The sequence below is a fragment of the Acomys minous genome (assembly GCF_964271855.1).
Source record: "Acomys minous genome assembly, chromosome: 6".
Taxonomy (NCBI): domain Eukaryota; kingdom Metazoa; phylum Chordata; class Mammalia; order Rodentia; family Muridae; genus Acomys; species Acomys minous.
Window position 1 is genome coordinate 9,580,597 of NC_140487.1, and position 27,463 is coordinate 9,608,059.

Genomic DNA, 27,463 nt, shown 5'->3' on the forward strand with positions numbered 1-27,463 from the left:
GTGGGCTGTGTGGATGTCCTCAAGAAAGGAGCCCTGCTGTCAGTCTTTGGAGAACAACCCTCTGTCCTAGAATTAACCTGGGTTTTTTGGGGGGATCTCCAGGGGATACCCTTTACCAACAACTCAACCAAATGCAGCCTATTCCCATCAATGGAAGCCTTGCCTGGCTACAATAAATGGCCAGTTCAGACTCAGTATCACTCTCATATGTGGGAAGCCGTCAGAAATCCCGTGCTTAAGCTGCACGCTGTGACCTTCCAGATGCTGAGTTCGGCCAGAGGAGGTCTTTGTGTTCCAGGCCATCCTTGGACTATTTACCTTTGAAATAAGTAGGGAAGTCCTTACTGAGAAACACCTGGAGGGTTAAGGAAATCCTTTCAAGAGCCACTCGTAATAGGAAGTTCTTTTTTTTTTCTTTTTTAAAAAATTTAATTAATTTGTTCAGATTACAACTCAATTGTTATTCCATCACTTGTATCCTCCCATTCCTCCCTCCCTCCCGCTTTCACCCTATTCCCCTCCCCTAGGAGAGCTATTCAGGCTATTGTGTTCTTCTTGCCTTGGGAACTAGGGAGAGAGGGATCAGAATAGATCCTATTGACCTTACTATATAAAGTCTTACTCGTCTGCATTAAAGAGAGTCTTGATCAGAAATTTCCTGACTTGATTTGTTATTTCTCGTGTCTCTGTATCCTACTTTCAATCCCCACGCCCTCTTTCAGGTGAACCCTGATTCGATTGTTCCTGTGGGCTGGGACACGACACTCATATATCCCAGAATGTTTTTACTGCACTAGGTTTCCAACCAGCTACCCAACTCCAACTCTCATGGAGCTTTCTCCTTTCATTCTATCTCACAGCTCCACCTGATCTTTCCCACTCCCACCCCAGCTGCACCCAGGCCACCTGCAAAATCTATGCTACTTCCACTTCCCCAAGAGACCCAAATATCCCCCCAGACCACTTCTTTTTATCTAGCATTTCTAGAACTATGGGTTATAGTTTGCTTATCATTTACTTAATGGCTAGTATCTACTTGTAAGTGATTGTACACAGTATTTATCTTTCTGGGTCTTGGTTACTTCACTCAGAATGATTTTTCCTAGGTCCATCTATTTGCTTACAGATTTCATAATGTCATATTTTAACAGCTGAGTAATACACAGTTGTGTAAATGTACCACATTTTGTTTATCCATTCTTCTCTTGAGGGACATCTAGATTGTTTCCAGTTTTTGGCTATTATAAATAAAGCCACAATGAACATAGTTGAGCAAGTGTCCTTGTGGCAGAATGGAACATCCTTTGGGCATGTGCCCAAGAGTGGTATATATAGTTGGGTCTTGAGGTAGATCAACTCCTAATTTCCTGAGAAACTGCTGTATTGATTTCCATAGTAGTTGTACAAGTTTGCACTACCACCAGCAATTGGTTGATATATTCTTTTTGCTCCACAGTGTTGCCAACATGAGCTGTTACTTGTGCTATTGATCGTGGCCATTCTGACAGGTGTAACATGGAATCTCAAAATAGTTTTGATTTGCATTTTCATGGTGGCTAAGGATGGTGAGCATTGCTTTAAGTGTTTCTCAGCCATTTGAGATTCCTCTATTGAGAAGTCTCTGTTTAGATCTGTAACCTGTTTTTAAAATTGAATTATTTGGTTGTTTGATATCTACTTTCTGGAGGTTTATTTAATTTTTATGTATTTTAGGTGGAGTTGGTAAAAATCCTATCCCATTTTGTATCATTTAATTGTTATTCTTAGTGCCTGTACTATCAATGTTCTGTTCAGAATGTTGCCAATGCATTCAAGACTATGCCCGCTTTCTCTCCCATCAGGTTCAGTGTGTCTGGTTTTATGTTAAAGTCTTTGGTTAATTTGGACTTCAGTTTTGTGCAGGGTAATAAATATTTCTATTTGCATTGTTGTGTATACCAACATCCAGTTTAGTTAGCATCATTTGTTGAAAATGCTTTCTTTTTTCCACTGTGTATTTCAAAACTAAGAAGTCCATAGGCATGTGAATTTATGTTTGGGTCTTCAATTCAGTTTCATTGTGCTTATCATGTGATAAGCATATCTGTTTTATGCCAATACCATGCAGTTTTTATTACCATAGCTCTGTAATACAACTTGAAATCAGGAATGGCAATACCTCCCTGAGGCATTTCTTTTATTGTTCAGGATTGTTCTAGCTATCTTTTTTTTCCCATATGAAGTTGAGACTTGTTTTGGAAAGTTCTGTAAAGAATTTGTGTTGGCGATATTCTCCACTGTTGAGTGGAGAGTGAGATCTGATTCTCACGTGAACTCTGGTGCCCCTTTTCTGACCATGTCCCCTGGATGGGGAGGCCTGGTGGCACTCAGAAGAAGGATAGCAAGTTACCAAGAAGAGACTCAATAATCTTAGAGCATACATAGGGGGAAGAAGTCTCCCTCAATCACAGACATAGGGGAGGGGAGAAGGGGGGAAGTGGGAGGGAGGGAGGAATGGGAGGAAACAGGGGAAGGGCTAACAATCAAGATGTAATATGAATAAATTAATTAAAAAAAAAGGAAAAAAAAATAAAAAAAAATTAAAAAATGGAAAAAAAAAAAAAAAAAGAATTTGTGTTGGGAGTTGGATGGGAATTGTACCGAATCTGTAGATTGCTTTTGGTAAGATGGCCACTTTTATTAGGTTAATCCTACCTATCCGTAAGCATGGGAGGTCTTTCCGTCTTCTGATAGCTTTTTCCATTTCTTCCTTCAAATACTTCATGTTTGCTTGAGAGGTACCCCAAGATAGTTTACATTATTTTAGGGTATTGTCAAAGGTGTTGTTTCCCTAATTTCTTTCTTAGTCCATTTGTCATTTTTATATAGAAGGGACACTGACACTGATTTTTGAGTTAATCTTGTATCTAGCCACTTCAAAGACTGTTTATAAGCTATGGAATGTCCCTGGTGGAGTTTTAGGGTTGCTTATGTATACTATCATATCATCTGCAAATAATGATACTTTGAATTCTTTTTTCCAATTTGCATCCTCCTGATCTCCTTCACCTATCTTATTGCTCTACCTAAGACATCAAGTATTATATTGAATAGGTGTGGAGAGAGTTGACAACATCGTCTGTTCCTGATTTTAGAGGAATTAATTGCTTTGACTTTCTCTCCAGTTTTTTTTTCCTCCTTTATTAATTTATTCTTGTTACATCTCAATGGTTATCCCATCCCTTGTATCCTCCCATTCTTCCCTCCCTCCCAATTTCCCTTTATTCCCCTCCCCTATGACTGTTCCTGAGGGGGATTACCTCCCCCTCTATATGCTCATAGGGTAATTTGATATTGGATATAGACTTTCTGTATATTGATTTTGTTATGTTTAGGTTTGTTCCTTGTATTCCTAACCTCTCCAGGATTTTTATCTTGAAAGGGTGTTAGATTTTGTCAAAGGCCGTTTCTGTATCTAATGAGATGATTATGTGATTTTTTTCTTTCATTTTGTTTATATGGTAGATTACATTAGTTATTTTTATATATTGAACCATCCCTGCATTTCTAGAATAAATCCTACTCAATCATGGTAGATGATCTTTTTGATGTGTTCTTGGATTGAGTTTGCAAGTATTTTTTTTTTTTTGAGTATTTACACATCAATGTTCATAAGGGAAACTGATCTGTAAGTCTCTTTTGTGGTTGGGTCTTTATGTGGTTTTAGTATCAGAGTAACTGTGGTCTCAGAAAATGAAGTTGGCAATATTCCTTCAGTTCTTAATGGAATAATTAAGAAATGTTGGTGTTAGCTCTTCTTTGAATGTCTGGTAGACTCTGCTAAAGCTGTCTGGGCTTAAGCTTTTGTTGTTGTTTGGGAGAATTTTAATGACTGCTTTTATTTTATTAGGGGTTATGGGCCTATTTAAATTGTTTGTCTGATCTTGATTTATCTTTGGTAACTGTTATCTATGGAGAAATTTTTCTTTTTTACGTAAACATTGATATTATTACACATATATACAATAAACTACCTACACCAAGAAGAACCATGAAATAATCAGGATTATATAAATGTTACATTCACAATGTTTTAGCTATTTGTATTTGGCAATCTTGAAGAAAATATTTTTCCTATCTTGGTGCATCTAAAATTCTGAATGTAAGTCTGTGTCTATCATATCTCATCTTTAGCAACTTAAAACATCTATCTAGACCAGAAAACATCTTAACCCCTAAACAACTAAGATTAATTGTAAAACTAAACTATCTGGTTTTCAATCCCATTAGAGACTTGAGAAGGAATAAAATTAATTACCTAACTACACAGGAACTTCTGGTTAGCAGATTCTCAAATGAGAAGATAGCAGAGACAATTTGCTGCCTGAACAGTCACCCAAAACTCTCTTTAATGTTGGAGCATCATCTTCAGCCTTCTGGCGCAATATATCTGACAGACATATTTGTAAGTCAAGACCTACTAAGTACTTGCTTACTCTGTCTTGGCAGAGTTTGGCCTGCCATCCAAGCTTGCCCATTTTTAGGTGTAATTCCGTCTATGGAAGAAACGAGTACATTTTGCCCAGTGATTGGTTTGCCACATTTGAAATTATCTCCATAAGGAAGTTCTTTGATACTCATCATCTTCTTTGAGGTAGGCTGGGTGTTGCCAGGAGTTAACCTGTCTTGTTGTCATTGAATCTTTAAAATAATAAAAACATCTTTAAATGTCATATTTTGTATATCTCTGAGTTTTTTGAAGACTTTATATATAAACTATTTTACTTTATCTTTCTATAGAATCATATCTGTCTGTTATGCATAGGATGTATATTCTTGTGATAAAATAGACTGCTAATTGATATGACCATGATTGGATCAACTAACCATTAACTTGTATAATTTACTTATCCTAAACAGCCTGCAGTACTACTTTGCAAGTATTGGAAGTAAGCCTTCTATTATAATTGAGTTGTATGTTTACAATATCACAAATTAGAGTAGAACTATATATAATGTGTGTGAAAAATAACCTTAAATTTGAATCCTATACAAATGTATCTAAAACTATACTTATTTTGCATCTATATGCAAATTTTCATTCCTACTAGATTTTTCCAATTTAAGAGAGTACAAGATTTTAAAGTATGCCCTTATGATTCTCTGGATTTCTTCAGTGTCAGTTCTATGTACCTGTTTTTATTCTTCATATTTTTAATTTGGATATTCACTTTTTTCTTTAATTAGTTTAGATAATTTAGTTAGTTTGTCTAATTTTTTGGTTTTATCAAAAATCCAACTCTTTGTTTCATTGATTCTTTTTATTGTTTTCTTTCTATTTTATTGATCTCTTTCCTCAGTTTGCTTATTTTTTGCCACCTATTCCTCTTGGGTATACTTACTTCTTTTCCCTCTAGACCTTTCATGTGTGCTGTTGAGTTTCTAGTACAAAATATTTCTAATTTTTTTTAATGTAGGCACTTAGTTGTAAGAACATTCCTCATTGTACTGCTTTCATAGTTTACCATAAGTTTGGGTATGTGATGCATTCATTTTCATTCAATTCTAGAATGTTTAATTTTTCTTGTTTCTACTGTGTCTAATATTTTATTCAGGAGAATTTTTCAGTATCCCTGAGTTTGTGCACCAACCAAGGACAATGCATGCAGTAAACCTAGACCCCCAGTACAGATATAGCCAACAGATAGCTCATTTTCCATGGTTGTGGGGAAAGTGGAGACTGCCGCTGACATGAACTCAGGTGCCCCAAATTTGTTCACTTCTCCTTGGTGAGGACTGGTGGAATACAGAGGAATGAGAGGCAGGCTATCTGGATGAGACATGATAGGCTTTGGTCATGGGGTGGGGGAGGAGGTCCCCTTTTGTCAGAGGTCTAGGAGAGAGGAATAGGGAGGGAGGGTGGGAACAGGAAAATACAAGTGAGGGCATAACAATTGGGTGTAGTCTGAATAAACTATAATGAATTTTTAAAAAGATTTTTAAAAGGTTTTGATCAATGTTTAGTTGAGGAACTCAAGATGGAATCATTCCAATTGACAGACTGTATCTTATCAACACAGTTTTGCATTCCTCCTTCTCCATTGCCGTCTCTTTTCCTGAGTTCAAGCCCTGTTCTCTTCTCATTTCCAATCTGCCCCAGCTGCAGGTGGTCCCTAGACTATCTCTTTTCCTTCCAAACCCTCACTTATCCCTTTTCAGCCCTTCACTCCCACAACTTAGCAAATAACTCTTGTTTTGTATCTTTGGTGGTGTGTGTGTGTGTGTGTGTGTGTGTGTGTGTACACATCTATATGTTAAAGTAGATTTGCACATGTTTGGAGTGGTATGAAAGTCAGAGTTCTTGTTATGGTACTCACCTGCCACTATGCTTGACACAAAGCTTCTTGAAACCTCCACCCCACAACATGTGTACCAGGCCAGCTGGCCCTCACCTGCCAGGATGTCTCCTGCCTCTGCCTCCCATTTTGCTTTATGAGTACTTTGGTGATAAGTGTGTGCTACGGTTTACTTATGCCTAGCTTTATTTGGCTTCTGAGCATTTGAACTTAGCTCCTTAAGCTTACATGACCATTGCTTTACCCTCTGAGGCCTCTAGCCTCTAAAATAACTCCTTTAATTAGAAGTATACTTGTGTGTGTTTTGTCACTATTTAAGACACTTCGGAGATCCTGCAGTTTGTGTGATGGTTTACAATGCCTTCTGATTTCATCCTAACCCTGCCTTGTTGGCCTTAATCCCAGTGCAGCCTCATACTTCTTAGGCACCAGTCACAACAAGCTACTTGGAAATTGCCAAGCAGCTCAGGGGTTTGGAAATCCTGGAATGGAGCAATGTACTGCTTTTTCTCAGACATGAAGCCTGAGCCTTCTTGTATACCACCACAGGATTGTATTTCCCTCAGCGTAGGCAGCAGCTCTTTCGTTAAGACTTCTTTAACCTCATCGTCCAGCCACAGTTCAGTATGGCCTGTCTGTCTGTCTGTCTGTCTGCTCTCCACAGGCAACAAACAAACACAACTTTACAACAATTAGAACCACAAAAGCACAGTTCATAGTAGACTAAGCCACACCTGTACCTAATTTAGAAACTAACATGTTGTAAAAAGTTAAAAGTTATGCTTTATTGTTGATGTTGTCCTTGTGCTGATTTTGTCCTGTGGAAGTTGGGTTCGTGTATGAATCCCCTTAGATGTCTACTTACGTGAACTTTCTTGTGATTTCCTTACTACTCTTTTTATTTTTATTGGATTTCCACATAATTTTTCATAGAATATATATGTTGATCATATTCTTTCCCCATCCTCAACTATTCTTAAATTCCTCGTCTCCTTTTTTGCCAAATCCCCCCCCTCTGTCTCTCTTTCTCTCACAAAAACAACAAAATGCGAATAAAAGTCAAAACAGACAAAACTCCACCAAAACAAAACAAAAAGTACACAAAACACATCGAGTCCATTTCTTATTGACCTTACCACCCTTAAAGTCAATCATCTTTTCCTCCTAGAAATAAACTTCCGATTATTTTGTTCTAAATTCCATGTATGCGGTCGGGCAGTGGTGGCTCACGCCTTTAATCCCAGCACTCGGAAGGCAGAGGCAGGTGGATCGCTGTGAGTTCGAGGCCAACCTAGTCTACAAAGTGACTCCAGGACAGCCAAGACTACACAGAGAAACCTTGTCTCAAAAAACCAAAATTAAATAAATTTTTAAAAAATTCCATGTATGCAGCCAATCTCTACCAGCATATCAAAAGTACAAAAAATTGTTTATACTTCACTTATACAGACATTTGTTATTATTCCCTAAGCAATATATAATGATTATTTATGTAGCATTTATATTGTGTTAGGCATTATAAATAATCTAAAGATGATAATACTGTACGTGAGGATGTGCATGGGAATACATGAAAATACTCTAATGTTTTTATATATGTTACTTGAATATCTGCAGATTTCCTTGTCCACCACAGGTATCATAACCAATTTCCTGGGACTTCCCAAGAGATGGTTTTGCATATATATGTGCTTGGTAGCGAGGTTGCCACAAAAGCACATATTTAACCAGAGGGAAATTTTTCCTATGATTATTATCATAAATGTGCTATAGGAAGTACATGTGGTTTGTACAAATGATATGTGGTCCCCTGGGTAAGCTTTCACTTTAACTATTTTCTGCCCAACATACCTCCTGGGACACAATAAACATCCATAACATGATATCTTTGACAAGCCTTAAAAATGTAGCTGGGAACAGGTGTGAAGGTAATGCACATCTTTAATTCCAACATTCAGGAGACTGAGAGATGAGGATCATGAATTAGAGACCAGCTTGGGCTATGTAGCAAGACCCTAACTCAAACAGTAAATTAACCCATAAATAAATATAGATATGAAAATAGTCTTATTCTGAAGTGACTCAAAATCGTACATTATAGGTACAGTTTGTAGTGAGAGTGCTCAAAATAATTTAAAACTTCTCAAATTAAACTCATTGGTTCCACAGTAACATGAAGACTATGTTTGACAACAAAAGACAGAGCATAACGATCATAGACACAGAGCGTTAGAGGCCATGACCTGGTTGACAATAGTCATATGATGAGGCTTCCTTAGCTTCAGATCCAGCTATCTTTCCTCCTTGGCTACACCTTTGTGGTTGGGAGGTATTAAAGACATCTTATTACTAAGATTTCATTTTTTTTTCTGTTTCTCTGGCTTTGCATTTGTATTTCCTTTTATTTGAGTTTTCAAGTATCCCCTTTATAGTAATGTATATACACAAGTGCAATAATTATGCTATAGGAAACAGGAAGGTTGTGTTTTCTTACTCATAGTGCTAAGAATTTTGTTGTATATCATACAAATATAACTAGCTGGAAAAACTGCATAGACTATGGAGCAATGCCAATTGCTATTTATGATGCATGAAATCATTATGTCTCCAAGGCACATGTGACTTTTTTTTTTATACTTCTCTGTCCTGCTTATGTCTCCTAGCTGTGCAGATAATTGTCACGTTGGCTACTTACTGAGAGTTTCTGTTGGTGAGCACTGTTGTATTCCCTTATCCATAATCACGGTAAGTCTGGTTGTCTAAGGACAGGGGTAAAACATTAATTGGTTTTGAAAGCTCCGTAGGGTGTGTCTTAGAAGTCACTCTTAGGTATTCTGTCTTCCCAGGAATAGATATCTAGGACATGAACCCTAATCTAGGAATTTGGAACAGAAATCTGAAAACAAGAGGATCAGCGTTATCTTGTTTGTGTACCCATCTCATATCAAGCCTGAGAGGGCAGCAAAGCCTGCCAGCAGTATTAGAGGACTCCTTTGCTGGAGAGAAGTGTGTAGAGTTGTGACATGGGAGAGAGTCTGCAGCCACTAAACAAGAGAGAGGCCAGTGTCTGGACTAGAGAGAGGGATGGGTTGGAATGCTCAGAGAGGGCAAAGAAGCTTCATTTCCTATCTCTACCTGTAATCAGTAAGAAAGGACGGATTATACTTTGATCAAAAATTAAAAAATAATTTCATAGCAAGCTATTACTGGGGAGTAGTCTGAGTTATTTCCTGAGGGGCTCACACTGAATCTCCTGGAACTCAGCCTCAGCAGCACAAATGGAAGAAGAGCTCAGTTCACTTATCTTTCATGAGATGCTATCAAGTTTCTATTAAAACCCTTTCATAGTGACTCAGGAAGAACAAATACTGTCCGTACTAGCACTTAGAGGATAACTGCACTGTGGGGAAGCCTGCCTGGTTCTCTGACATTAACACGGAAATGACGTAAGCTCTTCTGTATACAGAGTACAGTCTTCACCTTGTCTGCTTGACAATGGCAGTGCATCACCGTACCAAGTACCTCAATTCCATCTGAGGGATGAAATACCTCAGAATATGGTTAGTTTGATTAGATATAAATTGTGATACATGTCTTCAGTGATTGGCCCTTAACAGACTTTTCTTTTTAATAGCTTAGAACGTTTCTGCCTAATATCGTACCTAACTAATGCCTTAAAGCTCCTCTTAGAGTGTGTTATGGGTCTTTTAAGTATTTTTTTTTTAATTTTGAACTTTATTACAAAAAGTGTTCACATAGATAATGTTTCTTGTTGGTTACAGAATCCCTGTGACTTATTATTAGATGGCATTCTTCATATGGCGTGAATGAAGATTTACAGATGTCCTTTTTCTGCTCATACAAAGAACAGGGAACTAGACTTGACTGAATTTTTAAAAAAATCATATCAAAGTTAACCAGGCCCCAAAACTCTATAACTCAACTTTGTAGAAGCTCAGTGTATCCACTTAGAGTGGAAGCTGTAGAGATTCACATTTGATTTTATATTTTCTCTATCAAATGTGTTTTATGGACTTAACTACCAAGATCTCTATGACAGAGGTAGACGGAAAAGAACACTTAGGTTAGTGTGCTCTACCACAGCTCATATTCACTGCTTACATTTAGTTCTTGCTCACACTTAACAGTTAGCCTTTCTTTGTTTACTTTTCTACATATTGTATTTATTATATATTATACATTTTGCATTATATGATTATTACATGTTATAGTATATATTATATAGTATATATTCATTACATATATTGTTCTCTAGATTCCACATATAAGGAAAAACGTATTTTTTTACTTTCTGCAGTAGTGTGACCTTGCTTAATGTAAATACATTCATATTCTATAAATTTTGTGATTTTATTTTTCTTACAGCTGAATACTGTGTGTGTGTGTGTGTGTGTGTGAATTTTCATTACCTATTCTCTGTTGATATGTAATTAGGTTGATTCTAATTATTTTCTAGAGTGAATAAAACAATAATAAGCATAGGAGTGCAAGTATATTTGTGGTCGGATATGGAGTTGTCGGGATATGAGCAGCTCAGGGGTGAAATAATAAGGTCACGTGATACTTCTTTTTTTAGAGCGCTCCAAACTGATTTCCACGGTGTCTGCATCCCACCAACAGTAAGCAAAGGTTCTGTCTCTATATATCCTCTCCAGCATTTGCTGTCCACTTTATTGGTGACCATCATTCTGACTGGGATGAGAGCATGTCTTAAAGTAGTTTACATTCCCTGATAGCTTCGGGATCTTGAACACTTTAGCTATTGGCCAGTGGTGTTTCTTTAAAAACTAAAAAGTATTTATTCAGTTCAATTGCTTCATCTGTTTATTGGCCATTTTATTCCCTTGGTATTTAATTCTTACAATTATTTGTAAATTCTGGATATGAGTCCATTGCCATTATGTATTGTTAACATGCATTTCAGAAAAAAAACTACCAAAATTTAGGATCCTGTATATTGCTAATTTTCTGTCAAAAAGTGTGGAGAGGGCGAATGCAGTAAGCCTGAACCATTGAGATGTGCACGAAGCTCTGTTCCAGGGTGACAGAACTCAGTTTGATCTATAACTCTTGAATGCATAGTGGGGGTAATGAGTGAAGGTTGCTAAGGGGCTGGGGTGAGTCTAAGAACCCCATTTTGCTAATTAAGAATAACTTTCTTTTGGAAGTTTTGTTTCTTCCTGATTCGCTCATTACACATTAAACTGTCATGTTGGGAATAAATGTCCAGTTTTGCATAGTCATTTCTCATCCCCCTTTTCCTTCTCTTCTGCCTATTTTGGCATGTGGTCACCAAGAACTTTTGTTAATAAGCCTCAAGCAGAGACTGCCTGCCAGGCAACCAGCTTTGTCATTACCAGAGCCTGGACGCTCCCACTTACAAGCAATGTCAAAATGAAAGTGGAAGCAGAAACTTGCCTTCAAACAGAGAAAACATTTGAGTCCCTTCTGGTTTCATCTCACTTCCTTTAAAGAGTAAGCACTGCTAGACACTTGATCTGTTCTACAAGGATCAATGATAAAAGATCTGTTCCCTACTTGTTTCAAAAAGAAAGAATTTGTCTTCATTGTAGAATTAACTGTCCCTAAGGGCAATTACAAGGTTATACATATTGTATATCTAATCAATACCACAATGCTCTAAATAAATCAGGACTTATATCTACCTAATTGGTAGAATTAGAATCTTAATCTATAGTTTCATGTTAGATATTCAGAGGGGAAGCATTTGACTTGACATATGGAAAGTAGTATTTTCCTTACAGTTTGAAAATGAAGAGATATTAATTAAATAGGAAAATGAAGGTTAAAGTCAGTGATAAAGCTAAAAAAATTATTGTGGGGGTGGGTACATGTCCCTATAATGGGAGCAGAATATAATATAAGTTGAAGCCAAGCATAAGAGTGTTTACACACCCAACAGTGGGGAGGTGACATGATGGAGACAGCTTCCGTCTATGTTTGCCGTGTTTCACTCTCAGGGAAAATGAATGCTGTCTCACTAGTACAAGATAAACAGGTATGTGTTCCCCACAAAATGATGCAGAAATCCAGTGTGTCTCATGAACAACTCTTTCTTCTTCCTTCCTATAGCATATGCTCTCAGCCTCCCTGTTACAGAACATAACAGTGGCTGTGTATGCCCCATATTGTTGCCACAGTGTCACATGTCCTCTGTGATATAACTGTTAGAGCTTGGCTCTCTTGCTTCTGACATTCATATCTTTCTAGTTCCTATGCCAAAGTGGATATACCTCCCCTCATATTCTTCTCTGGTTTGGTTTGGTTTGGTTTGGTTTGGTCTGGTCTGGTCTGCTCTGGTCTGGTTTGGTTTGATAAAAAACAAAAAGCCACATCTTCTCTGGCTCTTGTTGGAAATCACTTTATAGTTTATAGCCTCTGGGATCTGACCACAAGTTGAAGAAAAAACGAGAAAAGCTATAGATCCATTAAAATTCATTTCTGTTAAGCTGACTAAAATTGTGTATTACTGCAAAACAAATTAGCCCCAAATTTAGACGCCCACAACATCAGGATACAGTTGGTGTGAGTCATGGGCCAAGGGCATAGTTTTGCTATGTCATCTGGCCTTTGAAGACTACAGTCAAGGTGTTAATAATGGTGTGGCCATCTCAAGGCTCTTGTGATGAATGTGTTCTTTCAAGCTCCCTCACATGAGTGTCAGCAGGTTCACATACACTGACCACAGGTACTAAATCTTTGCTATATTGGTTCATAGGACCATTCAGAATATAGCATCAGGCCTTTCAACAACAAGCAAGAGAGAGACTGAGTGTCAGAAAAATCAGTTTTTCTTTTTATTCTAATATAAATATTTGTAAACCAATCATTGAAATGGCATAATTTTTGCCTGTTCTACTTGCTAGATGCAAATCAGAAGGGCTTTTGCATATTCAAATTGAAGGAATTCCATAAAGATATGAATACCAGGGAGAGAACACTGAGGCTGAAAACCTTAGGGTTGTCTATCACACATGTTAGGAATATTTCTTTTATTTTGGTGGTGGTGTCTTTTAAAGATCTAAAACTGTTCAAACAACTATCAGGCAAACTTAGACAAGTCTGCATTTGTATAGGTACTCTCTGAAAGCCCTGTTTTATTATTTTTTTCAGAAAAAAGGAATGTAGTAGCAATATACTGGCAGAATTAAGAAGTAAAGTAAGGTGTTATTATTGTAGTCTCAACAGGGCTTAACAAAAGCCTAAACTAGGATGTGTAATGGAGACCGAATTGAAAAAGACACAAAAGACAAAACAGCAAAAATCAAAAACACTTGGTACCAAGCCGACTATAAGATATGATGACAGGGGAGTGGTATGGCTAGATGGCCAGGACTCCCAGGTGGCGCCAGAGTTTTAGCGACACTTAGGGATAAATGGGAAATTTTGAAAAGAAATCTGATTTGAGGAAAAACTGCCAAATTTCCTTATTAGGATTTTATTTAAGCCATACGAAAGCAAATATAACCTGCCTAGGCATTTGTGGATGGTCACACACAAGCAAACTCAAAGAAAAGTGTCTCATGACCTCTAGCATTATATGTCTAGCCAGTTGGGGGACTGACAGAAGTTAGGGAGAGAAGTCGAGTCAGGGGTCCTGATTCCTTTGTTATAAACACAGAAACTCAGTCAGAAGAGAAGATAAAGCTTAATCAAAGTCTTCCTGTAGTTTAAAAGTGTCCTAATTTTATGTTACAGATTTAAAACTCTGACAGAGTGGTTAAAATTACCTCCATTTTATATATGGGAATATGAGCGTGTCAGAGGCTCAGTAGTGACCTAAGGTCACACAGTTAATATAAAAGTAGGAGTTGACATCAGTGGTCTGCTCACTTCTTTGGATATGTGTGAGTTAACTAGAATGAAAAAAATGAGTATTGCAAGAAGCCAGAAACTATTTTTCAAGATTATTAACAGTCACAAACTTTACAGAGAGCTGTTATGAAAACTCACCATTAATGAAAACGAAGATTTCATACTTGTAGAGTGAGAAGCACCAAGTTTTGAATGTAAAGCTCCTGGGAAGGATGTGGTGCAAGATGCTGGCATCTTTGCTCCTTTGGCAGAGTAAGGCTTCAAACTCAGGCGCTAAGAGCACTGGAATTCCCAGAAACCACATGCTAGCTCACAACCACCCACATTGAGATTGGTGCCCTCTTCTGGCATGCAGGTGTACATGCACACAGAACACTATATACATAATAAATAACTCTTAGAAAATAAAAATAAAGAGTTCTGAGGGAGACAGCAGCTGTTATGTAAACACATTAAAGGTAATGTACTTTTCATATCCAGACTGTGGATTAGATGTTTTACATCAGAATGGACAGAAATGTAAGGCTGTGGCCACTGAAGGCTGTGGCCATCATCTCATAGTGCACCACACAAGGCAAGTGTCTGTCCCTCATACCTTTATTCCTGTCTTGAAACTTCTCATTGTGTTTCTCCAGTTGGCAAATGGAGTGCTGCCTTTTACTTTCTGCTCTCTGTGATATGCAATAGACTCCATAATGGGAGGAGCCTTTCGGTACATGTGGTAATAGAACTATGTGTAAGTTCTAGTATTGCATTAAGATAACCAGATTGATCTATGGCCAAGGGAAGGTACAATCCCATGAATTCTAATGCTTGCTTTCAATAATAACATTTGGTTGTTTACCTGACTACAAAAGCAACATCAGTGGTTGCATTTTTCTTTCCAATTATAATCCCTTTGGAATTTTTCAGAATATCCTAAAGAATGCTAGTATTTGTCAAAGAACAACACTTTCATTTAGAATTATTTGTCAAATAACAACACATTCATTTAGAAATATACTCATTGCCCATTGAGCATCATGTACAAGATAATCAAATAGATATTGACCATATCTTGTATTTGACAAAACTTAGACTTCATGGAATAGGCTAATATATGTTCATGCTTCATCCTGGAAAAGCAAAATTATAGGTAGATCAGGAAAAGAGTCCCATTTTACAGAGGTCAATTGCAGCATCCCCTTATATCAGTCTGCAGTAGAGATGCATAGACTATGACTTAAGTTCCTGGAGCTTGTGCTGTATCTAGTGTGCCATATTGAAACATTTTTAAACCTTCTACGTAAAGAAGTTTTGTCAGGAAGCTGGAGCAGACCTCGAAAAATCTATCTAGGAAGAGAAAGACAAAAGGTGCCTTTCAAAAGGAAAGGGAGGCTGAGAGACCTGAGGCTTACATCTTCCACCAGTCCCCAGTGTCCCCAGGATCATCTCTGCGGGATCTTTACATTTTCAGCTTTGGTTCTGCTCTTTCTTCTCTTTTTGCCCCTTCCTGGTTAAAAATAGCCTGTCCATTAGAAAAAAAAACATTACAGGCTGCAAATATGAGATTGCACAAGATCCTGCTTGTCAAAAAGCAATACTATAAAAAGCAGAGGCACATTGGTGTTGGTGAGGTACGTCCTTTTTCAGAACTCACTGAACAGCTACCTCTGATCTGCACACAGCATCCTTTTTAGTCAGGATATCTTTGGTGTGCACGGAAGGGCTAGGAAAGAGTAGCAACATGAGATCGTGGCTTGTGAGGACCCATGCCTGCTAATACTTGTTATTTTTTTAAAGTTTGCTACAGTGATTGGGACAAATTAAAAAGTCATATTTGGATTTCCATAAAGAGCATGCTTTGTGAATTTTCAGTGAGGAGTAGGTGAGAGAGGAGGGAACGAGACGGTTGTGCACCACAGTGGCAAACAGTTTACCCCTCGGCCTACTTCCCTATAGAAGCCTAATATTGACAGGAGGAAAGAACAAAGCCCTCTGAGCCTTCAGCCTTGATACCACCCTCTCCCTGTAGCTAAGATTGGGCAGGCTTAAAAATCAATTTCTTTCACTATGAATATTTATAATTAATAACTATGTTCCTATTAAAGTTATCAACCTAAGCTCATGAGATATTGAAGTAGAAAAGGGAGAAAAAGCTTGAAGTAGGTACATGACAATGGAATGTGGAGGCTGATGGCAGCCTGATCACAAGTGAAGTGCTAAAATGCAGTGACAAATCACATTTAATAATATATAAGGCACCTGCCTTGCAAGCCTATTGGTCTGAGTTGAATCCCTGGGATCCAAGTATAAGTGGAATGAGACCACTGATCCTGCAGGGTTCTGCCCTGGCCTCCTTTTCACGCTGTGGCATAAGCATCCTTTCTACCACCTTTGTTCACTGTGAAAACACACACACATACATACATCCATCCATCCATACATACATACAATACATGCATACATCCACCATACATACACATGCATACATTCACACATATACAAAAAGAGAAAATAAATGTAAAAACATTTCTAAAAATTAAAAATAATGGAACATGTAAGAAATGCAGATGTGTGGGAAAGAGAATAGGGAAATTTAAAAGGACTATGTATAAATTACCTCCATATTCTTCAAGTGTTCCAGTCTTTTGTAATTAAGGAGATGTGAAAGAAAATAAGACTTCTGGAGAATCCTGGGGAATCTGGAAAGAATTGGCAGAGGAAAAAATATAATTGAAATATATTATATGAAAAACTAATAAATAAGAGTTTTTGTTTAAATAACTTTCGGCTCCTCCTTTGGATTGCTGCTTAGTCTGTATTCGCGTGTGCTATTTGTTTATTCTGCTTTGTTTTTGGTTTCCACTATTGCTTGTTTCTTCTTGTGGTAAGGACTACAGGAATGAATTTTTGATAACCCTTCTAATGGGAGGCCTTCCAAGGCATCATGCGTGCTCTAGTTCTATCACTGACTTTAAGTATTTTCGTTGTCTTGTGCCCAGTTTAAACCATCAGGAGACTGATCTATAGGTGTGTGTGTGTGTGTGTGTGTGTGTGTGTGTGTGTGTGTGTGTGTGTTGCTATTAGCATTCATACACAGAGTCCAGAAGGGTATGTTACGTCCTCTGGAGTTGGAGTTTACAGGCAGTTGTGAGTGACCTAGTATAGGAGCTGATCCATTTCTCCAACCCCTTAATCTCTTTTATGCATTCATCTACTTAACAAATATTAATGCAGTGCATAAGTAGAGATAAAAGATGACTAAGTAATGCTTCCTTCTCTTGAGAATTTTTTGGTATAGCAATAGTAAAATGGGCAGTCCCAATTATAACAGTGCACTAAATGCTGTTTATTCATGCAAGTGATTTCTAAGCTTTCACTGTGGCCCAGACACTGTGTAAAGGAGATATTAGGAATAGATTGATAAATAGAAATTATGTTTAATTGGAGAAAGGGAGGTTATTCTAGGAGATGTGATCCCCAGGAAAGTTAGGGAGCAGGAGAAAATGTTATATTCCAAACAGAGAATGCCATTTCACAAGTTTAAGATTCAAGAAAGGTCAACTGCAGGCATTGCAAGCCGTTTGCTGTGGCAGCCCCAAGAGAAGTAGGAGCTGTCATGGCTCAGTTATCAAATATATGCACAGAGAAGGAGTTGTGAGAACTGAGGCTAGACAGGCATCTAGAAGTGAAATTTCACAGATTCTATGTACCATCATCTTTTACTTGTGGGCCCATTGAAAGCAGTGGTAACATGAGTGGAATTTGACACTTGGGAGAGAAAGGGCATGATTATGTTCACATTGTGTATGTCCTCATTTGTAAGATGTTGCTCACCTATCCTGTGATGATACAGTATATAAACATAAGCAATGAGATGACCATTGTAATCTGCATCTTGTAGCACAAATGTGATTCTGTAAGAGCATGATCTGAGGCACCCAATAACTTATTTCAATGGTAGAATACTGGCCCACACTCCAATCTCCAGAGTCAGATCTGTCTTTTCATAAGTTCACATACTGTTTCAAAATTATAGCAAATTTTGAGATGCATTTATCCAGGGGTTATTTTGGTGTTGGGAAAAACTGAGAGGAAAAAAAAATCTGAGTGGAACAGTGTGTGAGCCAGACTTTGTGAATAAGTAAATAGAGACTGAGCAAGTGAAAGACACACACACACACACACACACACACACACACACACACACACACACACACAGAGAGAGAGAGAGAGAGAGACAGAGAGAGAGAGAGAGAGAGAGAGAGAGAGAGAGAGAGAGAGAGAGAGAGAGAGACAGAGACAGAGACAGAGACAGAGACAGACAGAGACAGAGACAGAGACACAGAGAGAGAGACAGAGAGAGAGAGGCAGAGACAGAGAGGCAAGGAGATAGAGAGATATACAATGTATCTCTAAAGAAAGAATAAAGTTCAAGAGCAGCTTGGCCCTGATCTGTTGGCCTTTGCATTGTGTAGTGATCTGCTTCTTAGAGGTGATTACTTAAGGAATGAAATTCTATAGCCAGTACCTGCTATAAAGACAACAGCCAAGGGCCTGTTGAGGATTGCAAAATGAAGTATCATAGACTGAAAAGATTTCTGCTCAATAAGGCAGCACGTTTTATTTTTTTTTTTTTAATACATTTTTATTAATTTATACATATTACATCTCAGTTGTTAGCCCATCCCATGTATCCTCCCATCCCTCCCTTCCTCCCACTTCCCCCCCCTACTCCCCTCCCCTATGTCTGTGTCTGAGGGGGATCTCCTCCCCCTGAATATGCTCATACAAGGCAGCACGTTTTAAATGACATCTACCTCAAAACTTCTGTTTTTATGACAACATATGGGCAACTGAATATGTGCTTTGTTTTAGTTCATCTCAACATGAGAGAAAATAAAATTGGATAAGGAAAAGGAGAGGAGAGGGGAGGGGAGGGGAAGGGAGGGGAGGGGAAGGGAGGGGAGGGGGGAGAGAGGGAGCGGTGAGGCTGACCTCTCCTGAGTCTTCTCAGCTCTTGCTACCATTTTTATAACATGTTGAACAAGAGAAAAATTTTCATACATTCAGTCTTGTTTATTTCCCTAGCAATGTGCTGAGAATTTGCCTCTTTCCTTACAATTAAGGAACTTGAATGTCAGATGCTTAAGTATTTGCCCAAGTCCCATTAAACAACTGGAAGTTCAACCTTGACGCTCAACCCAGGATCCCCAGTCTTTCCTTAGCATAATTTTAAAACATAAATTATGGACTCTGTTGCCAGCTTTTTTTTTTTTTTATCACTTTGCCCGTGGCAGGACGGCCTTGCCAAGCCACAGGAAAAAAAAAGACACACTCAGTCCTGATGAGACTTGATGGACTGGGATGATGGGAAGGGGGCGCTGCTTTTCAGAGGACTAGGGGAGGGGGAGCAGGTGCAGGGAAGAAGGTGGGACTAGGAGGTGAGGAGGGATGGAGCTAGGACCAAGATGTTCAGTGAATAAATAAATAAATAAATAAATAAATAAATAAATAAATAAATAAATAAAAATGCCTTTAAAAGGGCTGGAGAGATGGCTCAGAGGTTAAGAGCACTGTCTGCTCTTCCAGAGGTCCTGAGTTCAATTCCCAGCAACCACATGGTGGCTCACACCATCTATAATTAGGTCTGGTGCCCTCTTCTAGCAGGTGGGCACATTTACAGGCAGAACATTTTATACATAATAAATAAATCTTTTTTTAAATGCCTTTAAAAAGCAAATAAATCTTTGTATTTAATGTGCGTGTGTACCTACACACATCTGTAACAAGTACATGAAAACTGCAGTATAGATATTGTGACTAAAGGTATAAATATCTAGAAGATTCAAACTAGAAGTCAGAAGCATTCTCCAAAACCAAAGAACTATGAATTTCATCAGTTCTCCAGAGAACAAAGATTATATACACTAATCCCACATATTTGATTTTCAGATAGTGGCATTTTATTAATTATATACCAGTATCATTCAGTCTTGTATACTTTGTTGTCTTGACATTTCTTATTGTTGTCTTTGTATTGTATTGATGTAATAATACAATGAATTCATGCTTAAATCAGGTAAATATAATTGAAAAAAAACACAGTCAGGCATTTGGAAACAGACAAAAGCAGAATGATGGAATAATCATTACCTGGACTAGAAATTAAAAACCTATTCAAATGTTTGGCACATTTGAGGGCAAGGCACTATAGAACGTGCAAGTATCAGTCATGGCTGCTTCCATGAAGAACCCAGTAATCTAGAGCAGGAGATCTACCACGTTGACTAACATAAAAGACTTGCTAAGCATCATATGCGAGGCAGAGAAAAAGTGAGCCAGAAAATCAAGAGTTTCCATTCTTTTGGCTGTGAAATAAGTTACCCTAAGACTCAGTGGTGTCTGCTGCCCACTAATTATTCCAAGGCTCAGGAACTAAGACAGGGTACAGCAGGGACAGTTTGTCTCTGTCTTGTGATGCCCAGAGCCTCTGCTGAGTGACTCAGCCGATGTTAGCTGGAGTCTTTTTCATCTGCATGTCTGGCAGCCAATGCCACCTAGACTCAAAGGACTAGCAGGTTGGAAAGCCTGGGTCTCCTCAATCATCTCACTGTCCTTTTGTTCCCATATTTTAAAATAGAGGGTCAGGAGAGGGTATATGGCCTTTTCTAGCCCAGTCTTATGTCAAAGTCTATTCTGCACATTCATTTCATTGTAATTAAATTAGTAAGACTACCCTCCACTTAAAGGGAAGCCAGTTGGGGACCAGCTTTTGTAGGAATAGTGCCAGCAGCATTTAGGCATGGCTAGAAGCATCACGTCAGGAGATCAGTGAGAGCTTCAAGAACTGGTTCCATTTGAACGGAGTCTTGAAGATCATATGCAGTTTGATTGAACACAGGTGAGATACATGGTACACTATGCATGGATCTACATCACCATCAGACAAAGTGCATGAAGACAAAGGTCTAGGAAGGCCAGGGCCTGGGAGTATAGGAGATGACACTGAAACCCTACACAGTAGAACTGAAATGCCACACCAAAGATCAGGAAGTAGTTCTGCTGGGAACATGGTACTCTTAGAACAGTGTTTTTAACTTTTTAAGGTTCCTTTGGTGGAGCCTTTAAAAAGCTGATGCATGATTCACACCCTAAGAGATAAATTTTGGTTGTTCTGGAATATGACATAAACTGTAAGGTTTCTGAAAACTTTCCCAATGGTTCTAATGCTTGTCAAAGTTGAGAACTCGAGCAGTGAAAAAAGTTTGAGAGTGATGTTTTCAGGAATGGTTTGACACACTCCCTAGGAAAGTGTTCACAAAAGATCTGTTTTCATGTGTTTCTTTGTTTGCCTGTTTGTTTGAGACACGGTCTCACTATTGAAGCTCAGGTTGGCCTCAAATTTGCAATCCTCTTGCAAGTCTCCAAGTGCTAGGATTATGGGCATATGGCACTGGACTTGACTACTCTCTAATTTATACGTTTTTTCAAATGTCTGTAGTTCTTTTTTTAGGTATGAACCCCATGAGAATTCCCTCATTCATGATGGCTTGTCATTGACCTATGTCTTTTGAATGCCAAGGGATACTTTATATTTACTATAGTGTGAAATTGGGAAGCATCCATTTCTGTGACATGCCAGTGGTCTGGGGCTCCTACAGTAAGCCCCTCTAGGAGGACCCTGTTGCCAGGAGGTAAATGGTGACTGCAAATCCGTTTAGATAAGGGTGTGACCCAGTATTTACAGACCTGGCCCAATTCTACTTTCTGTATCTATTCTCATTCTGCTTGTTACTTGGCCTCTAGCAAGTAGTTTCCCATGCATTCCCATGATATTCTTTCCTGAAAATAGTAGGTGGAACATACCTACATGGAAATCACAATTTACAAACCTCATAGTTTTTATTTCCTTGGATGAAAGCTTTACCTTTGCCATGTTGAGACTACTCAATTACTTTCTTCACTAAAGGCCTCAAGATGTCCATCTGACAAAACCCAAAATACAAGCATAGTTCTTGTTGCTAATATATGCTTACCTGCCTCACTTATTTTATACTGACATTTTTCCCATCCATCCATTTGATTTTTAAATTTTCAATGAACACATAATCACTTTTATATAGTATTTACTATGATATGACATTTTAACACAAGTATGTACTGTATATTGATTAAGTCAGGTTAACTAGTATTCTTTAAACATTTACCCTTTCTTTGTATCAGTCTAATCAGATGCAATGAATTTCCATGTAGTAAATGAAAAGCCAATGAATATGACTAGAAAATTAACAAATAAAGAAATACCTATTACCTGAAGTAAGAATAAGGGAAATGCCAGTTATAGAAGCATGGGATTTTGTCAGGGGAGGGGGCTTATATATCCCCGTATAGGAAATTGCACTTATAGGAAACTGTCCACTTCACAAACACATCTCTGGGTATACTCCTCTCAAGCCCGTAGAGCACATGTTTGAAAGCTCAAGATGGTACTAAGAGGTTTCATAGCATGCTCAGTTAGAATCATAAAGGTACCAACATGAGCAATTCTCAAAAAGCCATTTTGCTAAAACAAAGGAATGGCACTTTGCAGGTGCATATATATATATATATATATGGCAGTTTACCTCCCAAGGCACAAGCCCTACTTAGCTATTGATGCTGGACAATTTCTACTAGTTATAATAGAACATATGATTCATGATTTTCAGCTATTAGATGTCAATTACTGCCACTGTACTTTGCTGTAAACCATTTGAATTCATTTCTCCTATTCAGCTGTGCTCCTCTGCCGGTTAAACACCACTTCTCTATCTACCATTTCATCCCACCAGACTCAGCTCCTGGTGACTGCTGTTCTTTGCACTTTTAAGAGATTAACTTTTTTAAGTTCCCATATATTAGTAAGAGCATGTAGCATTTGTCTTTCTGTTCCTAACATTTCATGTAACATACTGTCTCCTAGTTCCATTTGTGTTACTAAAAGATTCCCTGCTTTCCCAACTAGACCTGAAGCTTATGATGAAGGACAGTGCCTTGGCTTTCTTTCCTCAAACCTACTTCAGTATCTTATACACGTAATCTACTCAACAAAAGCTTGTTGGAGATAATGGTTATGAAAATTCATGTATTATTGACTGATTGTTAACTGAGCTATGGGTTGTGTGGTTCTCACTTGACAAGAGTACATTTCTTCATCCATAAAGGAGCCGGTGTTGTTGTTCTAGCTCATGAATATCAAAAGTTGAGTCTACTGAAATGATCAGTATTAACTATAGTGAATATCACAAAATTTTAAATGATTTTTTAAATACCTAAGATGTGAAAAGTTACCAGTATCCTTAACTCTGTATTGTTTCTGTGTTAGTAAAAAGGAGATATGACAATAGAATATTATCCAAAAGTATAGAATATTTTCCAAAAGTACTACTGTAATATTTGTGAATTATGTAATAGTGTGTTTGACGTATTATAGATGAAGAAACAAGACACATAAAAGATAAATATCTTAGGTTGGTTAGGCAACAATGGGGAAATCTAGGATTCGAACCTAGGTATCCTGACTCCAGTGTTTGTGTCCGAGTCATAACATGTGCAGCTTTTAAGGATTATAATAAATGGTATTATTCATATCCTGAAGAAACCAATAAGGTTATTAGAGTAAAGCTATCCAACCGTGAAATATATTGTTATCTGTATTCTTAAATGACTTGGTTAATACAACCCAGTAAAATTTATTTTGAAAAAAAAAATGAGTATTCGGTGCCTTTTTAATTGGTAGTGTAGACCACATGAGAACTGAAAAGACTCCTTTGAGAAAATGTTTCATACCAGCTCAAGGTCAGTCACTGAGTCTGTTCTTTTCCCATCTTAAAATTATTTTCCATCAGTGTGAAAGCAGAAACAGGAGCCCTGACTGAGGTAGAGAAGGCCTTTCATCTTCCAGGCAAAGGGACCACTTGGGAAGGCTGAATGACGAGAGCTGCAGGGGTGCTGAACCATTTTAAAAACACATGAAAGCAGGAGCTTAAGAGAGAATTTTTATGAGGAGGGCAAAGTCGAGGGCGCACACTCGGATGCACGCACTCAGGAAACGTGGGCTACAATTGATCAGTGATTAATATTCCTCAGACCTTTAAAATGCAAATAACCTGAAAAATGTCATATATTAGAAAAATAAGCATTATCATTTATGAGAGCTGCAGCATGGCGCTTTATTTTAGAGAACTTTAGAAGTTGCAGGAAAGTCACCAGAGATCCAGTGCCAATTATCAGATGAAAACATTGCCTCCTGAGGCATGGGAGAGATTTCCATTGATTTCTCTCCTCTGCATTTTTATGCTTCAGAAATTGGTGGGGGCAACTGAACTTTTCCTTTTTAACCTTTGTGTAGATAATGACACCAGCTCCTTAGTTTAAAGTGCAAAGACAATGTCATAAGCTCCTGTTTTTCAAAACAGCAAATGCCAACTTTGTGCTCTGGTTTCCTGCAGATGGAAGTCAGGCATATTTTTTCTTTCATCCCTTTGGACTTGGCTTGTTGCAGTTTTGACTCACTACAGCACATCACCGGCTACATTCTTTCTCTCCCACTGGGACCCTCTAATTACAAGGCTAAGTTTGAAGATTTGAACTTATTTTGGCACACAGGGTGGTGACTCAAGATTCAATTCTCCCCTCAGGCTATCTAATTAATAAAACTCTAATTTTTGTCAGGATGCCTTCAGAATGGGTTTAAATAACTAGTTCACAGAGAGCTCTATTTTGCTATTGTCAAAAACCATTCTTTAGTCCTGCTAAAAATAACCCAGAATACAGTAAATGGAATACACAGTTTCCTCCCCTTTGAAGATATGGTAAATTCCTTGAGCATTTAGCTGTTTTAAATATGTGTCAAGACAAGAGAGGAAAATGGGGAGGAGAAATTTTGGCATGAAAAAAATGATAGGACTCAAGTGACTAAAGAGGCACCTTCCTTAGGATAGCAGGCTACCAAGAAGAGACTTGATACCCTATGAGCATATACGGGGGGAGGAAGTCCCCCTCAGTCACAGTCATAGGGGAGGGGAGTAAGGGGAAAATGGGAGGGAGGGAGGGAGGAATGGGAGGATACAAGGGAGGGGATAACCATTGAGATGTAATATGAATAAATTAATAAAATAAAAATTTTAAAAAAGAGGCACCTTCCTTATCCAAAGGAGTTGGGAGAGGAAAGAACTTGAATTTTCTGGACTGTTCTTTCTTCCTAGCCCTTTAATGTTTGCATGGACTCCATGAACAAATGATTTTCACCACAAAATGAATTCAGTATAAATTGCCTTTTCTTCCAAAAACAAAACAAAACAAACAAACAAACAAAAAACAAGAAAGAGAATTGCCCTTTGACATTATTTTCAGTAAGTTCTGTCATGGATAGCAGCCAGGAATAGGGAAGCTCATTGATCCAAGACAAAACTGAGACATTACACATGGAGATCAAGGAATAGAGCATTCTTTTGGAATGACTCTCAAATATTTATAATAGTTCCACTTAGAAAATATACAATCACGGCCTCCGTACTCCACGTGGATCGTGTGGCATCATGGCGGGAGCCGAGGCCCCCCAGCCGCAGAAGCGCTACTACCGGTAACTCGCCCACTCTAACCCCATGGCAGACCATATGCTGCACTAGTGAGCGACTGTTCGGGATCTGGGAGGGAGGGAGGGAGGGCGCATGCAGCCCTCTGGGAAGGCGACAACGTGCTGGGACCTGAGCTAGGACTTGAGATGGACCTGGGAGAGTCGTCCAGATGACACGTTAGTTGATGATGGGTTGGGGAGATTTGGCAGAAAGCAGAGTAGACCTGCGGGGAGAGGTCATGGCCTTATAGACTTTGCATGGACTTGCCAACCAGATCTAGGATGAGGGGGAAAAGTTATTGCAGACGCTAAAAAGAAGAAGCGAAAGCAAGCTGTCATTTCCATTTTGTTTGCTTTGTGATTTCGAGACAGGGTTTCTCTGTGTAGCCCTAGTTGTCCAGGGATTCACTTTGTAGTTCAGGCTGGCCTCGAGATCGGCCTGCTTCTGCCTCCCGATCAATGGGATTAAAGGCGCGGCCGCCACACCCTCTCCTATTTTGCTTTTTCTATTAATAAAAATAAATAAATAAATAAACATATACACACACACAAAAAAGAAAATATACAATCACAGAGAAACAATTGCCATCATTTTGTGTCTCCTTTCACCACAATGAAATTTGCTCTTGTTTTTTTTTTTTAACCTAGGAAGAAACACATTAATAAGTTTAGTATATATTATTGAAAGTTTTATATGTTGTCAGGTAGTAAATTTTTATTCCTTTTGTTTTATTTTTATAAGAATTATCTGTGTTTGGTATCTTCTCGGTGTTCTGGATGCTAAGAAGCAGTACAAAATCAAATATAAAAGAAATCTCTTCCTTCATGACGTGTACTATAATGTAATGACACAATAATTAGTAAGCAAAATATATACTATATTAAATAGTAGCTGGCTGGGCTAAGAAGAAAAATAAAGTCAGGAATGCAGGTACAATGAGGAGTTCCTGGGGAATTATAATTTTCAGGAAAGGTAACACCAGGGAATGACTGGCAGGTTGAGAAGTTGACTAGAATAGTATGAAACGCTGACACTGGGAGGAAATAATTTCTGAACATGGGGCCATTACAGAGGCCCTCCAAGGGGTACCAAGTGGGAAACTCCAATACTAGTCAAGGAAATGAGAGCATGCCAGCATCTGACCATGTCGCCCAGTCTTTTCTCCTTGTCTCCTGCAGACTGGAATTACAGGCGTGACTCTCCATGCCTAGGTCACTACAGGCCTTACATATTCTCCTGAGGGCTTGGAGGGAGAAGAACCAATCTGACACTTTGTAATAGGACTAGTCTTGTAGCCGTTTAAAGCACAAGTCAGGGAGTGAGGAAAACCAGGAGGCCCAGCAGATCAGCACTATTGCAAAATTCAGGTGAGCGATGACACATTGGATCAGAGTGATGTAAATGGCAGTATAAAAAAAACCTGTGAAGATAGACATTGCAGTAGATATTGATAAGCAGAAGGGAACGGAGTAGGTGAAGAAGGGGGGGGGTATATATGATTAATACAAATAAATGTAGAAATAGATATTTTGGAGTTTTCAAAACGTAGATGATATATAAAGCCATAAGGATGAATTACATTTCTGAGGAAAGACACACAGATGGAAAAGAGAAGCCCAAATCCAAGTACTGAGTCCAGGATAACACCAAAAGTTTTACTTCAGGAAG

At 38.3% G+C, this 27,463-nt stretch overlaps 2 long non-coding RNA genes across 2 annotated transcripts in view; one reads left to right on the forward strand and one right to left on the reverse strand.

Annotated features, from left to right (window-relative positions):
• Positions 1–27,463, forward strand: part of LOC311599499 — a 93,079-nt gene that overhangs the window by 46,005 nt on the left and 19,611 nt on the right. The window contains exons 2-4 of the long non-coding RNA XR_014779917.1: positions 4,489–4,633; positions 5,595–5,740; positions 8,999–9,080. This is a non-coding gene — a long non-coding RNA (uncharacterized lncRNA). The remainder of the gene's footprint in view (positions 1–4,488; positions 4,634–5,594; positions 5,741–8,998; positions 9,081–27,463) is intronic.
• The window catches only part of LOC311599498, a 173,556-nt gene continuing 157,736 nt past the window's right edge, over positions 11,644–27,463 (reverse strand). The window contains exon 6 of the long non-coding RNA XR_014779916.1: positions 11,644–16,876. This is a non-coding gene — a long non-coding RNA (uncharacterized lncRNA). The remainder of the gene's footprint in view (positions 16,877–27,463) is intronic.